The following is a 20103-nucleotide window of genomic DNA, read 5'->3' on the forward strand; positions in this document are numbered from 1 at the left end:
TAGTGCTCAGAGCCATTTGAACCATTTTCTTCGAAGAAAAAGTACAAAGCCCCACCATCAGCCGGTAAAATCATCCCGATCGTCTTCTGAAACTTTGGAGGAGTTATTCTGTTTGATGTCCTCCCCCACTGTGCAACGATCAACTCTGAAGTGTACTGTGATACCCCCAGGAAATTGAAGAAAAGACTTGAGCGTGTTCTCGCCGCAAAAATGAAAACGATCTTCTCCTTCCCCGTTACACGGGTTTGCGCACCCGAGAGGAGCTCACAAAACTGACTGTTCTTCCTCATCCACCGTACTGCCTAGAATTCGCACCTTCCGACTTCCATGTGTTTGGCCCAATGAAGAATGCACTCCGCGGGAAGCAGTATGTGGATGATGGGGAGGTTATTGGTCCAGCAAGATGTTGGCTCCGACGTCGACCAGGAGAGTGGTACCACGTGGGCATACAGGCCCTTTCAGTCAGGTTGCCTAAGGCCATCTCACTGATCGGGGATTATGTTGAACAATAGGGTTTTGTAGCCAAAAGAGCGGGGGATAATATGGTGTATTGGAATCCTGAATAAAACCAACCTGATTTCAGAAAAGAATGTGTTGCATTACTAAATGTAAATGTCGTACGACTAGTGCCTCCCGTCCGGTAGACACCATTCGCCGGGTGCATGTCTTTCGATATGACGCCACTTCGGCGACTTGCGTGTCGATAGGGATGAAATGATGATGATTAGGACAACCCAGTCTCTGAGCGGAGAAAATCTCCGACCCAGCGGGGAATCGAACCCGGGCCCGCAGGACTGACATTCTGTCGCGCTGAACACTTTTTTTCCTTTTTTGTTTTTTTGTTTGTTCTTCGCTTTTTTCTTTTGGATTTTATTATCTTTTTTTCTTTTCCTTTTCTTAAATAAAAATCGGGTCTCCTTCCTCCCCTTCAACCCGTTCTTTACGCTCGCCAATTTTTGCCCTCTCGGCCAGGCTTCTCCGCCCTTTAAAGAGAGAATGTAACCTGATGATATGGAAACGCGCTTCTTCTGAACGACAAACTAAGTGTGCTGCTTCTGCTGCCTTTGTTTGTAACATGGCTTGAATAAAAATAAATGTAAATTCCATTGAGAAGGCATTCACATAATTGTTATGGAAACGTAACTGCATCTACAACTCTCTTTCTCCGTGCGTGGAAAAACGGAAACAAGCAAACTCCTTATTGCTGATAAGTAAAATTCTCTTCTTCAGGAAGGTAATGAATTGAAGTAGGCTTCTGCTGCTTGATTTTACACATAAATAACATAAATATGTCTTCCTGTGAAAAGAGGTCGTGCGGTAGCGTTCTCGCTTCCCACGCCCGGGTTCCCGGGTTCGATTCCCGACGGGGTCAGGGATTTTCTCTGCCTCGTGATGGCTGGGTGTTGTGTGCTGTCCTTAGGTTAGTTAGGTTTAAGTAGTTCTAAGTTCTAGGCGACTTATGACCACAGCAGTTGAGTCCCATATTGCTCAGAGCCTTTTGAACCATTTGAACCCTGTGAAAAGAAGGAAGGTGAGAAAGAAACTAAATAAATGGTATATACCAGTTTCATCACTGTGTCGTATGCTTACAGCAAAACAAAGTAATATATACATAAAGGCTTAACTGGTGTATATTGATGATCTTCTCTGATTACTTCCTGTTGGAAATCCTCCTCCTGCTACGTGTAGTACAACTTTGTACCACAAAGCATTCGTCTAATATACGAAATGCTTGAATGGATAATGTAAATTACGCACTTCTATTGGTTACAGTATTGTTTTATTTAAAAAATTGCGTAATTTGCTTTGTATTTTTTAGTACACATCAACTTGTGGTGCTCAGTTGTAAGGTATACCCAGAAGTCCTCCCGTTTGCTTGATTCTTTTGTTAGGATGTAATGCATCGTTTGGCCTTTCAACCAGTTGATTGCGTTTCGTTTTGTTTTAGGGTAAGGTATACTGTCAGGGTTTAAAAATTCAGCAGGCGTAACGGCGTTGGGTGTAGTTCTGCTGACGCTCGCTATCTTTTGTCTTATGTAGAGCCATATGTCACACAACAATCTATGCTCTTCGGTATCTGGTATATTACATAATGTACACAGCGGTGACTCGGCCAATCGAATAGAGAAGTTTAGAGTTCGTCGTAATTTTCCTGTTTACGGCAAAATACCAGGTCTATCTGACATACGTTGGCACGTTCCGGCAGTGAATATTTTCCCATATTGTTTCCCAGTTATAACAAGGATACTTCTGTTCTACGTCGTTTCTGGGTTTGTCTTTCATCAAGTTCTTTCACTTTCATGATGTCATTTTCAGGGATCCTTGCCTGTATGTAGCTGTATTCCACTAAAAAGTATTTCAAGTGGTATAGTCCGTTGGGTATGTGTTGGACATTTATAGGTGCACTGATGCCAGCAGGAGCTAAATGTGCAGCAAGGGTGCCACGTGGTTCTTTCCATTGTTTGTGTGTAGTAGAAAGGTGTAAGGCTTGCGCTTTTTTGCTGATATCGGTGAGATTTAACCCACCACGTTTCGTAGGGAGCATCAGAATGTCATATTTGACTTTGAAAATACGTCCGCGGCACCACTCAGCTACCGGGGGCGGGCGGTTCATTACTTATTGAATGCCCCTCCCAGAAGCCTGACCGCAACACTAACAAGGGAACCTCCCCATCGCACCCCCCTCAGATTTAGTTATAAGTTGGCACAGTGGATAGGCCTTGAAAAACTGAACACAGGTCAATCGAGAAAACAGGAAGAAGTTGTGTGGAACTATGAAAAAAATAAGCAAAATAAACAAACTGAGTAGTCCATGTGCAAGATAGGCAACATCAAGGAGAGAGTGAGCTCAGGAGCGCCGTGGTCCCGTGGTTAGCGTGAGCAGCTGCGGAACGAGAGGTCCTTGGTTCAAGTCTTCCCTCGAGTGAAGAGTTTATTTTTTTATTTTCAGACAATTATTATCTGTCCGTCCGTCCGTCCGATGCGAGGTAACTGCGCCGCAGCATGAGGATGCTACACCTAAACAAACATCGGAACACACGACGTCAGTCGACAACAGCGCACGGAAGAGATAGTATTCCTGCTAACGAGGCTCCCTAGCTGGCAGTTGACTGTTCGCTACATTGTACGGGAGTGCATTAAATACGTGAGATGTATTCGTGGGCAATATGAATCCAGCAAATATAGCTCGCGACTTCAATAACAAGGTCAATGAATATTTTCCGAACCCTAAGTTTGCGGTGCGGTCGCAGAACATAGATACTAAACTTATTACAGTGAACAGAGACGTCAATGAACGAACGGACAGATCATAACTTTCCGAAAATAAAGGAAGAAAAATTTTCACTTGAGGGAAGATTTGAACCACGGACCTCTCGCTCCGCAGTTTCTCACGCTAACCACGGGGCCACGGCATTCATCAAACCAGAGTATCCTTGATGTTGCATATGTTGCGCATGGACTACTCAGTTTGTATATTTTGCTTATTTTTTTCATAGTCCCACACAACTTCTTCCTGTTTTCTCGATTGATCTGTGTTCAGTTTTTGAAGGCCTATCCACTGTGCCAACTTATAACTAAATCTGAGGGGGGTGCGATGGGGAGGTTCCCTTGTAAGTAAATCTGCAGGCTCCGCAGACCTGAAAAAGCGAGGACACGCCACCTGGACCTTTGGTCATCTGTTGAAGGGGTCAGTGTGCTACGAAGGAAATGGCAGTACAGGAGACACACACTGCCAGCGAGGCAGAGAAAGATTAGCTGGGCTGACATTGGCGCGTTCCCACGGCGCCGGCAGTCCACACATGGGCGTGCAGGCGAGCGCGCCGACTATTGCGACACGGTCAGCTTGCGCACTCTGCTCACGAACGCTGCAGCCCCGCCGGCTTGTTCCCGCACGGGAGCACTGCAATATATCCCCAGCTTCTGTTGCCGCCTTGGCGAACAATGGCAGCCCACATTCTGTCCGTCCGTCAATGATGCATATTACTTGCAGTCGTTGCGGGATCGACTTACGAGTCGTCATCTGCGGATTCTTGGCAAGGTCGTTACACACATAAAATGAATAATCCTTGTAATACACACGAATATAAAGTGGACACACAATCAACGGGTGAACAGCTGAACGACACTTCTGGCGACGCATGAGCGGAGAAGAATTCTCCGGCAAAAAACAATATCGCATAAAGCATAGCTGACTGGCGGTTTGAACACCTTGTGATGATAGTTGTCAGGATATTCTAAGAATTCACGTATGCTTGCTGGGGCATATTTTGTGCACAGCTTGTAATGCGCCTCTAACGTATTTAGTTCCTTAATTTTGCAGCTGTCAGATTCGAGTATGGAAGCCTTACAGAGAGAACACGCTTCGTTGCTGTATAAACCTGCCCTTGTCGCTTAATACGAACGTATTTCTCTTATTCTCGTCAGTGAAGTTCCTCGATCATGAAATGAAAAATGCAACTTTTAAATAATAACAGTACAGACCATATTACTTCGTTTTATTGTCCTTTACGCGCGCAACACAGTCCCTAACAATGACGAGCCTCATTCACTCTTGTATTAACAAATGGTTCGAAGGGCTCTGAGCATTATGGGACTTAACTGCTGAGGTCATCAGTCCCCTAGAACTTAGAACTACTTAAACCTAACTAACCTAAGGACATCACACACATCCATGCCCGAGAGAGGATTCGAACCTGCGACCGTAGCGGTCGCGCGGTTCCGGACTGAAGCGCCTAGAACTGCTCGATAACAGCGGCCGGCAACCAGCGATGTATAAGGAGTACGATTTACTACGCCACAACATTCTTCATAAGCTTACATTCGGAAAAAAGCTATTTAATAGCTTTCTTATTATGTGAACATAAGTTACTACGTTCCTGGCGTTTCGAATGCAACTTGTCTACAGCGGGAACGATGTTTTGTATCAATTATTTCTAGTAGTAATTTTTTATGAATCATTTGTACTAATCATTAAACTAATTGCTACTGTTCGCCCCAAAGTACAGTGCAAAACTTCCATTTAAGCTACCATCTGGTCAACATCATGTTGGACAGGTGTTCCTCAGAATAGTTCACCCGCTACTTTTATTATTTCGTTTTTGAATTAGGTAAGACATACAGATTCTTGAGATGCAAATTAAAAATAACCTATTAACTTATGTTTTTTCGCCATGTATTGAAATATATCACTTCTTTTTCAGAATGACAAACGAGCGCAGATATACTCGTGAGCATTCACGTTTTTATCACGTGCAGGCCTGCCGGACTATAGGCCAAGAACCGTGAAAAATGTATGGTATTTTCAGGAACGCAAGGCATAAAATGTGCTTCAAGTACGACGTCTCTTTAGTGCCAGACCTTGCTGTCTGCTTCTTGCGTGTCAAGCTTCTTCCGTTAACAGGGGCATTTCGATTTTGGATATGCGTCAAGTGCGACGTCGTTGACAGCTTTTAACGAGAATGTGTGATTCAATGTCGATAGTCTTTTCTGGTTACTATGAATTTTCTACAGCAGTTAATTTTGTAGAATTAACTTATAATCATTCTACTACTTCCAGAATGAAGTTTTCACTCTGCAGCGAAGAGTGCACTGATATGAAACTTCCTGGCAGATTAAAACTGTGCGCACGAACGAGACTCGAACTCGAGACCTTTGCCTTTCTCGGTAAGTGCTCTACCGACTGAGATACCCAATATAACTCATGACCCGTCCTCAGTTTTAATTCTGCAAGTACCTCGTCTCCTACCTTCCAAACTTCACAGAAGCTCTCCTACGAAACTTAAAGAACTAGTAGAACACTATCCTGCGAAAGGCAAAGGTCCCGAGTTCGAGTCTCGGTCCGGCGCAGTTTTAATCTGCTAGGAAGTTTCATTTGACAAATTACTTGCATTGACATTATTGCTAAGCTGAATCAAATTTTTTGATGTTTGAGTAACCGTTACTAAAGCACATTTCGTATTGCCGTCAGAAAGACAGAATAAGAGAACGTACAAGAATCAGATGTGCGTGCAGGTGAATTGTTAAATATTTCGTATTCTTGCCCGTGAAACGAGGGAGGGATGTGTGATATCATAGGTATAGGCTACTTGCTATGATGTAAGGACTATTTGGTTTGGAACTAAGCTGCTACGTCATCAGCACCCGATAGTCTACAGAACTCTCTTGAGAACGGGAATGATCGCAAATTTCCTATATTTAAGAGTTTTTATTCGTGATAGTTTTCCGAATGTAACTTTGAGAGGAATACTGCTATCTTTGGTGTTGTGACGTAGTAAATCGTAGTCCTCACACACCGCTGGTTTCTGAATCTTCCTAAGGAGAGTGCGCCTTTTCTCTGGCGGGGGCATTGTCTTGCTATTTGACGTCTCCAGTGCCCAACCGCTACTGGCTACGCCCATATACTGTCTGCGCAAACTAAGTTGACATACGTGGGTGGCTGATGGGAGCGTCCGTTATGTGGGAGGAAATACCATTAGGGTCGCTCCCATCAGCCACCGCTCCGATTGTCAGTTTCAGCGTATAATATGTGAACAGGGAGTCGTCGTTTGGGTTCCCGAATAAATTGTTAGAAGAATTTGCGAAACTGCTGAAGAGAAGTTTGTATTACGTCAGTTTATAGGGTAAACGTGATTTATGATCTGATTTATTCGCGGGAATGTGCGAGTAATTATTTGTGGAAGAAACAGCACCGTGGTTGCTTGTCAGTAATGTCAGTCAGTGCTATGGGAACAGATGCGAAACGGCTTCCGTGAACAGTGCTAGCTTAATAACTTGCAGGAATACCGTGTCCTCCTCCTTCTTGTTGTTGTTCGGAGCAATCACTAATAAAAGTCTGATATGGAAATCCATTCTTGAAATAATAATGATAACTATTATTATTATTATTATTATTATTATTATTATTAGATGTAAATAAGAATAGTTTCATGAACACTGTCATTGCATATTTCTAAATTTCTCATGATACGATAAACGAAATAAAATAAAAAGGTGACTTCATTATGTTCATCGTCACAATTTAAAGACACACACACACACACACACACACACACACACACACACAGTTCCTACAATTTAAGTACACAACAATATGAAAACTAAATTCGGGAATTATTTTTGATTAAGACATTATGTCGTAACGGGAAAGTATTTCGTAATAGGGTTCATTTTAAAATATGTATTATTTATAGACAAAAATCATACAAAATTACCGGTTTCAGCTGTCACCACCAATCACCTCAGATCTGTTAAAAAAAAAAAAAAATCTTGATAAATCTAGATATGAAGTGAAATTAAAAATAACATTCACTTAAAAGTTAATTATTATAACAGTGACTGCCATGTTATGTTACTGTCTCGACAATATGTATTTAAGAGACTGCTGCATGTGTAAGGATATACGACATCAAAACTGGGACTGAAAGACAGAAATGACAGCTGGGTGTTGTGGATATAGAAATAATCCTCTGTGGTGAGAACTGTGCTAACGAAGACCCTTTTTAGGACGTGGCTTTTAAATAAAGATTAAAATTGGACGTCTTATTCTCCTGCTGTTTTAAACAGTAATATTGTTTTCAAATTCGGAAAAATTAGAGCTGCGAAAAAACGTAGTATAAATGACCGTTACATATTAGGATACTGTACCAACCGAAGTCAAAGCTTGAGACTACGGCGCAAGTATACAAACGCATCGATAACAGTCGTTTCCAAACAGATAAAGTGAAGCCGACTTATGACCCGACAACTCTCGAAGCAAACGCTGGTGGCAAGTTCGGAACGTGTTGACCAAGCAGCGGTGCGGCTTCCCCCTGTCTACGCCCAGCGGCTTAGCAGGCGGATTTACCTGCACACGACAGGGAGGGCACACCATATCGCATTTCCCACCACTCCAGAAAGTAGGGGAGCGCTCAGCGCTGGCGCCATATATACACACAAGCCAAACGACGACCCTTCCCCACCCCCTTCTCTCTCTCTCTCTCTCTCTCTCTCTCTCTCTCTCTCTCTCTCTCTCCCTCTCTCCCTCCCTCCCTCCCCCCCCCCCGTCGCCCTGCTTACTCGATAATAAAAAATTTTCGCATTAGCTTGGTCAACGCGCTGGGATTATTGGTTCGTGTGTGTGTGTGTGTGTGTGTGAGTGAGAGAGAGAGAGAACGAAAAGAAAAAGAGAGAGGGGAAGAGAGGGGGAGCAGCATTTGGGATGATGGAGACAAACACGCGATACTTTAATGCTACAAATATTACACACAGATATACGTAAATAATGCGCTACGTATATTTAGAAGATTGTACACGTATCACTAAACTATAGAGAGAGACATTTCGAAGCGATCATGAAGTAATTACAGTGCACTTGACCATAGGATTCAAATTAAAAGTAACTCATTGCCTACAGCGCATGTCAAGCACAAATTGTGAACCATACTTTAGCAAAACACACACACACACACACACACACACACACACACACACACACACACACACACACACAATAGGAATTCAGTAATGTCAATTACAAAAGTTGCTAGGTTTTAAATAGATCACTTCACAACTTCCAAATTACGTAATGCTCATCACGATGGTTGCTTGTCTAGGAATTGGATATGCCACGTCATTGCTGTTATAGTTTGTCATAACGACATAGCTACTATATATTATACAGCCAGGATTAATATGTCATACAGAATGCAAGGACAGAACTGTAAGGTAACAGACTGTATTTTCGGGTCATACCTCTTTCAAATAAAAAGTTAAAAAAAATTACGTATACATGAAGTTTGTATCGCACATTGTAGATCTAGTGTGGTACTCAGTCCAAAGACCAGAATGTTTCCATTATTTCAAGTCACGATTAAGTGGGATACTAAGTAGCAAATATTTTATATTACTAAGTATGTAGAAGTCCTATTACAATGAAACGTGTCAGCGACTGAAAAATATGTATGATTCTGATCCACACTTCTGTTCCAGTACAGTCCCGTTAACAGATGCATGACGCGTCTCAGTATGCGCTCTGCAGTTTAACATGTCCTACCAACCGGTCCCTTCTTCTTATCAAGTTAAGTCTCTGTAAAAAACAGTCGGAACATTCTAGGAGCCATTCGAGAAAACGGTTCAAATGGCTCTGAGCACTATGCGACTTAACTTCTGAGGTCATCAGTCACCTAGAACTTAGAACTAATTAAACTTAAGTAACCTAAAGACATCACACACATCCATGCCCGGGGCAGGATTCGAACCTGCGACCGTAGCATTCCTGCGGTTCCGGGCTGCAGCGCCTAGAACCACACGGCATAAAAGAAATCGGGTTGCTTCTCACTCCGGCCGGCTTAACAACTCACATCTCACCTTCTTAAGTGCATTTTTTTCAGTACTTAAACGGAACTAAGCGTACAGTCAAACACGTGAAACCTTACCTCACCAAACACGGAAAATTGCAAGATGTGGGTCGATTCTCAAAGGTAAATGACGACGATTCGTCTAGTCCATCGGGCAGCTTGGATGAGTTTTCGGAAGCTTTTTTTATTACCAACCCATCCCATCTAACACAGCCAGTACTTTCTCCTACGTTAATCTGATTGTCATAAGGAAAGTAGTACCTATTTTTTCAGGTTCACACGACGCAAACTACAAAAAGTATCAAGCAGGACAGTTCGTCTAGATAAAAAAAATTCATTTCTCAAAATCAGATTTTTCCCATTCCAGTTTACTTGTTCCGAACTATGGTGTTTATTCAAGTTGTACGTCATACAGTTTCTTCGTGAACCTTTCGCAGTTTCAGCTCGTGTGTTGCAGTGAGCGCGTTCCTCTCTACGCGTTCGGTGAACTACGCGTCACCGATGCGTGGATATCAAGACGCTGGATATCAGTATATGATATCGCGACCAGATAGTAAGTGCTCGACGTGTGGGTCTCTCCGCCTCTGGAGTTATTCAGATGCCGAGCTTCTCGTGCGCCTCTGCGTACTGAGAGAGTTTCTCCATTCGCGGAAAAGCGCTGCTGACTGGGACGCGATGTATGCTGCTTGCCAAAGGGGCTCCGTTCAGGAAGGTGGTGGAAATATTCTCATGCGGCAGATGTTTACATGGCATGCAATAGAACTCCCTCGTACGTCACTAATCGATAGAAGGTATACGAATCTTTTTTCCGGTCATAAGCATCCATGTTACGTCGCCAGTAAATATCGCAGGTGACTTACATCTTCTGCGAGACAATACACTACACCGTCGCTCTATCATGGCACTTTTCTCAAAAATAAACTGAAAGTGTAACTGATTCCAAAAATCCGTCCTGAATATAAACGCTCACAATTCGAAATACTTGAGAACCATGCAAATCCCTGGCTCTATCACATAAAGCGAAATTATTCTAGAATAGGTACCTGGAATCCCGCATGAAAAGCGATTGGTGGCACAAATGAAGCACGAGCCAGAGTGACTGCGACAGAAAATTTCACTCAAACTTCAAAGCATTGTATATCAGACGGTGTTACGACCTTCTGTTGCTTATGGCCAATACCAAACCCGAGTAAGAATTCTTGTGTGTTAATGGAAATGCTCATTCTGCGTCAGGTAATAGGAGTACTTTGTGTTCTCTCGGGTTTTCTCTGCACGATTGATTTATGGTGTTTTCCGATGTTTAGCCGAACTGTTGGTGCAGTTTTTATGCACGTTATTTCGATGACCGACCCAGTTGTTTGCTTCAGGTGCAACAAGCTGTGGTGTTGTGCGTCCTTCCCGTTTGGACTCCAACCAGACAGAGAAGCACTGCTGGTGCACACGGCTAGTTATAGCCCAGTTTGACTCCCAACGCCCGCTATGTCCTTTGACGCTTATTTGGTTTATAGTGCCCGCACTGTTATTCGGCGAAACCCATATTCTCTCTGCGTTTCCTACTTCTGGTGGACGAGATAGCCGACTAAATCTCATAAAGCCCTGTTTAAACTAAAACCTCTGCCCTGGTTTATTATGTTTTCCGACAATTTGATTCCTACATATTCCTTAATTAGGTTATCATTGTGTAAAAAAAAAAAAATGTACAAGGGCGAGTAGGACCCGTACAAACTTAATTGTGTGTATAGATAATAATAATAATAATAATAATAATAATAATAATAATAATAACAAATAATAATAATAATAAATAATAATTTCGTGTGGCTCAATGGCATGAATGGTGTAAGAGTTTCTACCGGACGCGGACGCCATTTCGGCGAGTTGTGCGTCCCTAACCTTCCAGTTATCAAACCGGGGACAAGGAACCTAAAATTTCATGTGGAATCCGAACCACATGTTTCTGGCGACCCCTCACATCGTTGAGAGGTGAAGGCTAGGTTAAAACGAAGACTGAAGAATTGATCTCGCGACCTTTCGGTTTCCATGCACGCGCTTTATCGCTAGACCACCAGGCCTGACGTGTATCGGTATAGCTCATCTATAGGTTTTCATGAAGAATTTTGCAAGTGCAAATTTTTAATTTTTCAGATCGCCAACAGACCGTACACCTTAGTAGCATGAGGCGTAAATTTCAACTTTAAACTTGATACACCCCCCCCCCACCCCCCTCGTTCCTGAGAAAAATGTGTCGTTAACAGTCGGATAAGAAAGTGATCCTATAAGGGTTAAGGGTTTCGTTTTTAGCAATTGAGACACGGAACCCTAAAAGTAGGAATAGCTCAGCTGAGCACCCGATGGCACACCTTACAGCCAATTTTACACGTTCGACTTTCTTGTCTGAACAGACTACCCGAGACACGTGCGTCTACTGCAGTCCCACTGGCGTTTTATTCTCGTACTGAATTTTGTCTGTTTTGAGTAGTAATTTTCGTTTACAAGTCAGCACCAAAATTTCCAGTATTGTGAGAGCTGTTTGCTGTGCATTTTGGCACGTGAATGGTGAAAGTGAGGTGAAATTAGGAACACGCTACGACAATAGAGTTTATCAATGACGAAAGCAGAATTCATAGTGGAATTTATTGTCAAAGGTCGTAAATTGTTCACATTCTTGAGATCTGAAATAATAGGAAATGTGTCATCCAAATATTTCAGAACATATACACTTATTTACTCAAGAACATATATGCTTGCAAACCATCAGACAACATTTAGAACGCAGTAAATAGCGCCTTTTTGTTTTATCCTTCGTATCTTGTTTTCTAAAAAAACGACATTTATTTTTCTCCTCCAATAACTCTGAATTTCTGACTGTTGAAATAATTTTCATTAAAAGACGTTTATATATTTACGTTCTTAATTTACGCATAGTTTAGATTTTTCTACGTGAAACATAAATACTTACGCTTTCAGATACTTCGTCTCTCTTTTAGGAGAATACTAGTAGGAAAAAATACCACGACCTTGTGCAACTCTTCAACGTGCCACGAAAACAAAGCAACCGACATAAAAAGTAAGAAGACACGAAAGCACTAAATGCGTTTGTGTAATAGGAGTGAATTCGACCGAAATAGGTTATAACTTGTGATATTAGCAGACGCCACCGTAGTCCCTTGCCTCTACGCACGCGCAGGGTCCAGCATAATCGGAAATTTAGACCTCCACACTTGTCACAATCTATAGATCTTCGACATAATAAACGCACTCCAGTCGTGGTGGGTTTACACGCAGGCACGGACGGTGCGCGCACTTCGAGTAGTCGATTTTAACCAGAAAGTCGCTCGTGTAAATCGGGCGTAAGCCAATAACTAAGATAGCATAAAAAAAAGCACCATCAGACTACAGGACAGCGAAGTGCCTATCAGCTGGATGCGAGAGGGACACATTGGGTGGTAACCGCCATGTACAGAGAGCAGCACAAGGCAATGGGAAGTTCGGTACTCCACAGTTCGCATGGATCAGAACCACGAGAAAGACCAAAGGAGCAATTGACAGATATATTACGTCTGAGAGGGACATGGATCGGAACAGCTGGCGAACATTAAGCCAGAAAGTGACTTTCTGACTACGGTACAACGCGACGAGGAGGAGGAGGACGGCGTGCGTCCTGTACGTTGTTGTTGTTGTTGTTGTTGTTGTTGTCTTCAGTCCTGAGACTGATTTGATGCAGCTCTCAATGCTACTCTATCCTGTGCAAGCTTCTTCATCTCCCAGTACTTACTGCAACCAACATCCTTCTGAATCTGCTTAGTATATTCATCACTTTGTCTCCCTCTACGATTTTCACCCTCCACGCTGCCCTCCAATGCTAAATTTGTGATCCCTTGATGCCTCAGAACATGTCCTACTAACCGATCCCCTCTTCTTGTCAAGTTGTGCCACAAACTCCTCTTCTCCCCAATTCTATTCAAACCTCCTCATTAGTTATGTGATATACCCATCTAATCTTCAGCATTCTTTTGTAGCACCACATTTCAGTTTTTATTTCTTCTCAATGGATTTTAATACCTATTCCGAATTTTTCTTTTGTTTCCTTTACTGCTTGCTCAGTATACAGATTGAATAACATCGGGGAGAGGCTACAACCCTGTCCCACTCCCTTTCCAACCACTGCTTCCCTTTCATGCCCCTCGACTTTTATAACTGCCATCTGGTTTCTGTACAAATTGTAAATAGCCTTTCGCTCCCTGTATTTTACCCCTGCCACCTCTAGAATTTGAAAGAGAGTATTCCAGTCAACATTGTCAAAAGCTTTCTCTAAGTCTACAAATGCTAGAAACGTAGGTTTGCCTTTCCTTAATCTTTCTTCTAAAATAAGTCGTAGGGTCAGTATTGCCTCATGTGTTCCAACATTTCTACGGAATCCAAACTGATCTTCTCCGAGGACGGCTTTTACCAGTTTTTCCATTCGCCTGTAAAGAATTCGCGTTAGTATTTTGCAGCTGTGACTTATTAAACTGATAGTTCGGTAATTTTTCGCATCTGTCAACACCTGCTTTCTTTGGGATTGGAATTATTATATTCTTCTTGAATTCTGAGGGTATTTCGCCTGTCTCATCCATCTTGCTCACTAGATAGTAGAATTTTGTCGGGCCTGGCTTTCCCAAGGCTGTGAGTAGTTCTAATGGAATGTTGTATACTACTGGGGCCTTGTTTCGACTTACGTCTTTCAAAGCAAGAGAAAACACCATCCCATCGTTCCCTAACTGCGTCAAAACTGGTTGGAGGAACATTTCACGAACACGTGTGCGTTTTCATACCTCCTACGCTCACCCGGCCACAATCGTGTTCAGCAATCTGGTACGTCGTGGACACAGCACCGACTGGCCCGGGTGAACTGTGTGCAGCTGCTGAGTGGTACGGGGCCAGCTGTGCACGATGTTCGATGTTTCTACTACGTTCCAGATGTTCTGACGAGTCCGCGGGCTGCTCGACGTATTGCCGTGTCATAGCTGCCTATTACTTATCGTAGTGCGAAGGTGTCTCCGCCTCTGGAGAGGAGCGGTGTGGGCCGCGCTAAATTTGCCGCAGCTGGGTGCCGTATGCTGGAGAACGGCGCTGGAGAGGCTGCGTGAGCTGTCCGCGAGGAATGCCGCACCTGGGCGCCGCCAGACTTGGCAACGCGGCCGGCCGGGCCCGCGCGGCCCACGCTGCCACCGAAGGCCGCAGCCTCGCACCACCGACAACCATTCTGCATCTCGTCGCCACGCGCTACCCCTCGCAACCCTCTTCCGACCACCTCGTTCCCCTCTCTGTCGTCACGCACGTATTCCGCACATTTCATCCGAGAGGACCGTCGGGAAAACGTCCTCGGCCGAGAATACAAATTATTTACTTGACAGACTGTGTTCTGTAGCACTACTTACAAAAACATTTACGTCCATACTCTACATCTTAATCTACGACCCGCAAGGAACTTTACGGTGTATGGGCGACGGTGCTTTTTGTACTACTGTCACTTCCCACCTTTACGGTCCAGATTCTAAGACGCGTATAATGCTCGGGAAAGCCTCTGAGTGAGCAACACTAATTATAACCTACAAGTACTTCACTTGGTGAACAAAGGTAAAAGAATGAACCTACTCGAAGAAACTGACATTTATTCTCACATATGTGCATCCCCAACTGAAATTCTAACTAAATGTTACCCAACAAAATTTTATACTAAACGACCATAATACAACCACACCACACATCAAGTATAGTTGTGATTGATTTTTTTGATTTGATTTTAACAGGAGAGCTAAAACAGCTTAGGTCTATCCCGCCACTGCCGGCACCGAAACTCTGTTTATTATGCGGGATCGCTCACTATATATCTAGTAAAGCCAACCAGTGCCCTTAAATAGTGCGAGGAGTCCCTCTACCAGCTTTTGTTAGACACAATTTCTTCAGGTCTAGTTGTCCCGAAGATTCTGTATCTTTTACTTTACAATGCCATGCATTCAAAGATAGGTGTGATGCAGTTTCTTCCCTCTCATCACAGATCCTACATTTAGGGTCCTCTTCCATTATACCCATTTTGTGTAGGTGTTTTTCGAAGTTCCCATGGCCGGTCATCAGTCCAGTCCTGAGTTTGATCTCTTTCCTGTTCAATCCCAGGATTACAGAGCTTCTTTTAAAACATGGCTTGGGCATCATTACCTTACCATGTTTTTGTTTATGGACCTTGGTCCAATATCCTACGTGCTGTTTCGTAAGCCAATTCCGTAGTTCTAATTTGATCATAGCCTTCGTGATTGTCAAGACAGGTTCCGGTCCAATAAATGGAGTTTTTGCCCCCACCCTAGCCAATCTATCGGCTTGTTCATTGCCACAGATCCCTGAGTGGCCAGGGACCCACACTAGGTACACCCTATTGCTCCCCCCTAGCTCCACCAGAGCCCTGTGGCAATCTGCAACAATCTTAGATATCGTTGCAGGAGCTGCCAATGATTTCAGGGCTACCTGGCTGTCTGAATAGATGTAGATGCTACAATCATTGTAGCACCTACTCATATTCTCCTCCACACATGCTCTGATTGCAGAAATTTCGGTTTGGAATACAGAGGCCAGTTTCCCTAGAGAGATGCTGCTCTCCAGTCTTGGCTGAACCCCGTACAACCCTGCCCCAACGCCTTTATCTGTTTTCGACCCATCGGTGAACCAAACGATGCCCCCCGTAAGGGATAGTTGTGAAAAAACATAATACTAATAATAAATGCCGGCCGCTGTGGCCGAGCAGTTCTAGGCGCTTCAGTCTGGAACCACGCTGCTGCTACGGTCGCAGGTTCGAATCCTGCCTCGGGCATGGATGTGTGTGATGCCGTTAGGTTAGTTTGGTTTAAGTAGTTCGAAGTTCTAGGGGACTGATGACCTCAGATGTTAAGTCCCACAGTGCTTAGAGCCATCTGAACCGTTTGAATAATAACTAAATGGAAGACCATATAGTTATGTTGTCATACCCAATATGAGACCATCCACTGTAAATAGTAATTCTGCACTAGGTAAGTCAGCTGTTTTCCTGGTTGGTTGGTTTGTTGGGGGAGGGGAGCAAACAGCGAGGTCATCGGTCCCATCGGATTAGGGAAGGAAGTCGGCCGTGCCCTTTCAAAGGAACCATCTCGGAATTTGCCTGAAGCGATTTAGGGAATCATGGAAAACCCAAATGCGGATGGCCGGACGCGGGTTTGAGCCGTCGTCCTCCCGAATGCGGGTCTAGTGTGCTATCCCCTGCGCCACCTGTCTCGGTAGCTGTTCTGCCTTTATTCATCATGAAATAACTCCAATACGTCAAATTCATTGAACGTGGATAGAGTAAATGTACTGTATCATATTTCTAATATTCAATATAGTTTAGTTATCCAGTCACTACCGCACGTCGTAAATAATGGAACTTTGACGAAAAGCATAATTTTCCGATGCAAACAAACTTGTCAGTGGGCAGCATGGCGGTTAAAGCGCTGTTTTTGTACAACGTAGAAAGAAAAAGTGTTTGTGCTATGGTTATAAATGCGAGGATTGGAGCTAGAACAAGCAGAATTGAAGGTAAGTTCATCTAATGAGTAATATACTGAAAATATGCAACTCGCAAAGTGCAATAGTATTTTACACAGGACAGCTGCTGCATCCGAACTGCCGTCTATGTCTGTACGAATTGAAGACATAAATACGTATTACGCCAACTGAAGGTCGGTGTACCACCGAAACGCGTTTTGGCTTAAATAAAAGTACGTAAAATTTATGGTTGCTGTATTTCTTGAAGTAAAACGAGTTTTAAAGCTGTTTTATCACTACATGTCACTCTCGTGGCTGTATTAGGAGCTGCATTATAAAAACACCTACCAGCTAATAACTAGCTGTTTTTTCTTAAGGTAGTTTATTTTTTGCATGAAATTTGTTGAAGAAAAATGTCAAGTTAGTCGTTTGATGGCTGTCTTTGTAACATATATCTAATTTTAACTTCGCGTTTTCGCTAGTGATTTATAGGATGAAACAATTTGTTGGTCGAGTTTCTAGGAGTATGAACTCAAGACATCTGAACAGTAAGCCACATCGTGATGCATAATGCCTGTCTTGTAATATCTGCTACTGGATTTGGATGTGCATCACGGACTTAAATCTGCATTTACATAAATACTCTGTAAGCCACTGTACAGTGCACACCGGAGGGTACTTCGTACAAATAGTTGTGATATTCTCCCGTGTTCCATTCATGTCGTCATATTATTCTAGCAGCTATCGTGCCGCTACGATTTTCTAGCTTTGCGACTTCTCTCCACACCACTGCATCGTCCTCTAATAGACCCTTGGAACTGCCTACGTTGAATACTGGGGGGAGGGCTCTAATTAAACTTTCAGTATTTGAGCCAGTATAGACGGAAAACAATGAACCGCATGGGCACCTAACTTTACAGGAATAAGACTGTGCGCAGCAGGATTTGCGTTGTTTGTAGTGTCATGTCTAGTCGTTAGGCGCTGGTACTGGTAGGGTTGAACACAAGCCTCAGTGCGCAGTTGCAGAGACTCAACATGGATCTGGACAAGACGAGCTGGACTTTACACGTGAAGTTGTTTTATCCAAACAACAACAGTGGTCTTGCTGCTTCTCGTGAATACTGACGCATTAAAGGAATACGGAGCAGTCCTCTTTCCACACCGGATTTGACGAACACGATTCGGAAGATCGAAGTAACTGGCGATTTGGAAACTGCTCCTGGGACAGGCTGACGGCCAATTGCGCCACAAACTGCTGAAGAAGTTATTGTTGCCATGGCTAACAATACGGGACGTAATGTGCAATCTTGAAGCAGAATACGAGCTGTGTCTGACAGTTGAAGATTCCATGGTCCACCGTTCGAAAAGTGCTGTGAATAGTTGTGAAATGGCAATCTATAGTGCAGTTTCAGGCTGTCGTCACAATGAGCAACGTTTGCAAACTGGAGCGTAAACATGGTAGTTTGTTATTTCTCTTCTGCACAGTTTTCTACGATCACGCGTTTTTCATGAGGCCATCTCAAGCAGCGAAAGTTTAATTGTAACCACCCTGCCGGCCGCGGTGGTCTAGCGGTTCTAGGCGCTCAGTTCGGAACCGCGCGACTGCTACGGTCGCAGGTTCGAATCCTGCCTCGGGCATGGATGTGTGTGATGTCCTTAGGTTAGTTAGGTTTAACTAGTTCTAAGTTCTAGGGGACTAATGACCTCAGAAGTTGAGTCCCATAGTGCTCAGAGCCATTTTTTTTTTTTTTTTGTTACCACCCTGATCACATTTATTTATATTGGGATTTAAGTGATTGTACGTAACTAAATATAGGTATGTATCGGCAAGTAGCTCTAGACGTAGGTTTTACATTTTTGTTTATTAAATTTACTACACTAGATGTTACGGTCTTTCATGTCATATAACGGTTCAGTAGCTTACTTGCTACCGAACAAGTACTTACAGATCAGTGTTTTATTCGAATAATCCAATGCAAATTGCTGCGGTGTAGTACTAATAGATTATTCACTGACAATATTACGCAGCAACCGGTTTATAAAGCAAATAACATAGAGTTTTAAAATAAACTTTTCTAATTCGCTAAAACCTCTTGATCATAAAAATACACGTTTTTTATTTTTTTTCCGTTTACGGCGCCATTTAGCCAGCTCAACTAAATTTTCGAGATGTGTGCAATATGTATCTAAACATAAGCATACGTATGATTGTTCTTCTCTTTCCTTTATCAGCTGGAGTGGTAGAATCACACCCCCAACTTTCATTTCTCTTCTCGAGGCTCGGACACAACTCAAGACACCACGGAGGCCAGGAATTATACAGCTACAAATGTTTTCAAAGTGTGACTGTTTGAAATACCAGTATAAAACGTAGGGCAGAACACGCTGTTTTTAAATTGTTACATTTACACGAAAAGCAAAGCGAGAGTGGTTTTGGATTCCAAAGTGCTTCGCCGGGCATGGATGTATTCCAGATGGTCAGCCCTCGTTTCCTCTGCCCTGTGAACCCAGGTCACGCCGATAGTTCTAGAAGACCTACAAGTCTATCTCGCCATCTGAGACGCGAAGCAACTTGCCCTTTATTCCAGTGGTGAAAGTTACTGACATAAGAAAACTAACATGGTCTACCGAAGACTGGACACCAAGCCCTTGTGTTTGCACTCTGGCAAATACCTGTGGAGCCATCAAGCTTACAAAAATTCCAATCTGCGTTACATTCTGCACACTTTACCACCCGATCACTGAACTAGAAAAATGATTTTTGCAGCTTGTCTGCATGTTAAAAAAAATTCACCTGCTCGCTCAGTGCTATTCCACACCACAACAAATAGGGAAAGTAGACAAAGTATGACAATTTCACCTGCTTTTCACTGGAGTGAGAAAGTTTTTATCGGCATAGGAAGATGATTTAGTTTCCCGAGCAAGAGGTCTTGGGCTCGTTATATTTCACTTTATTGTCCCGTATCGCACTGTTAGCAACGGTGACTTGGTTAGTTCGTCAGCGAATGTGATCTGGTATTTCTAAAACATTTACTAATAGCTTCAGTGTCTTATTCATGATCTGTAAGATGACGCTACGTCTTGTGAAACGGTAGGCTGCTCTGTTTTTGTGCGTTCAGTCGCTATAATTTTACTATAATTGTTTTCCTTCACTATAGATGCGGCACATCAAGTTCGAATAATTCGAATAAGAAATGTCTGATCTAAAGGAAACTAAACTCCTCCCGCACAGGCCATG

The 20103-nt window shown here is 43.2% G+C and overlaps 1 protein-coding gene across 2 annotated transcripts in view; it reads right to left on the reverse strand.

Moving 5' to 3' along the window:
• Positions 1-20103, reverse strand: part of LOC126248689 (plexin-A4) — a 995564-nt gene that overhangs the window by 900127 nt on the left and 75334 nt on the right. For both annotated transcript variants that reach the window (XM_049949968.1, XM_049949967.1), the window contains exon 2: positions 7212-7244. The gene's annotated coding sequence lies outside the window, so the exon portion shown is untranslated. The remainder of the gene's footprint in view (positions 1-7211; positions 7245-20103) is intronic.

This window comes from Schistocerca nitens, chromosome 3 (assembly GCF_023898315.1).
Source record: "Schistocerca nitens isolate TAMUIC-IGC-003100 chromosome 3, iqSchNite1.1, whole genome shotgun sequence".
Lineage (NCBI taxonomy): Eukaryota > Metazoa > Arthropoda > Insecta > Orthoptera > Acrididae > Schistocerca > Schistocerca nitens.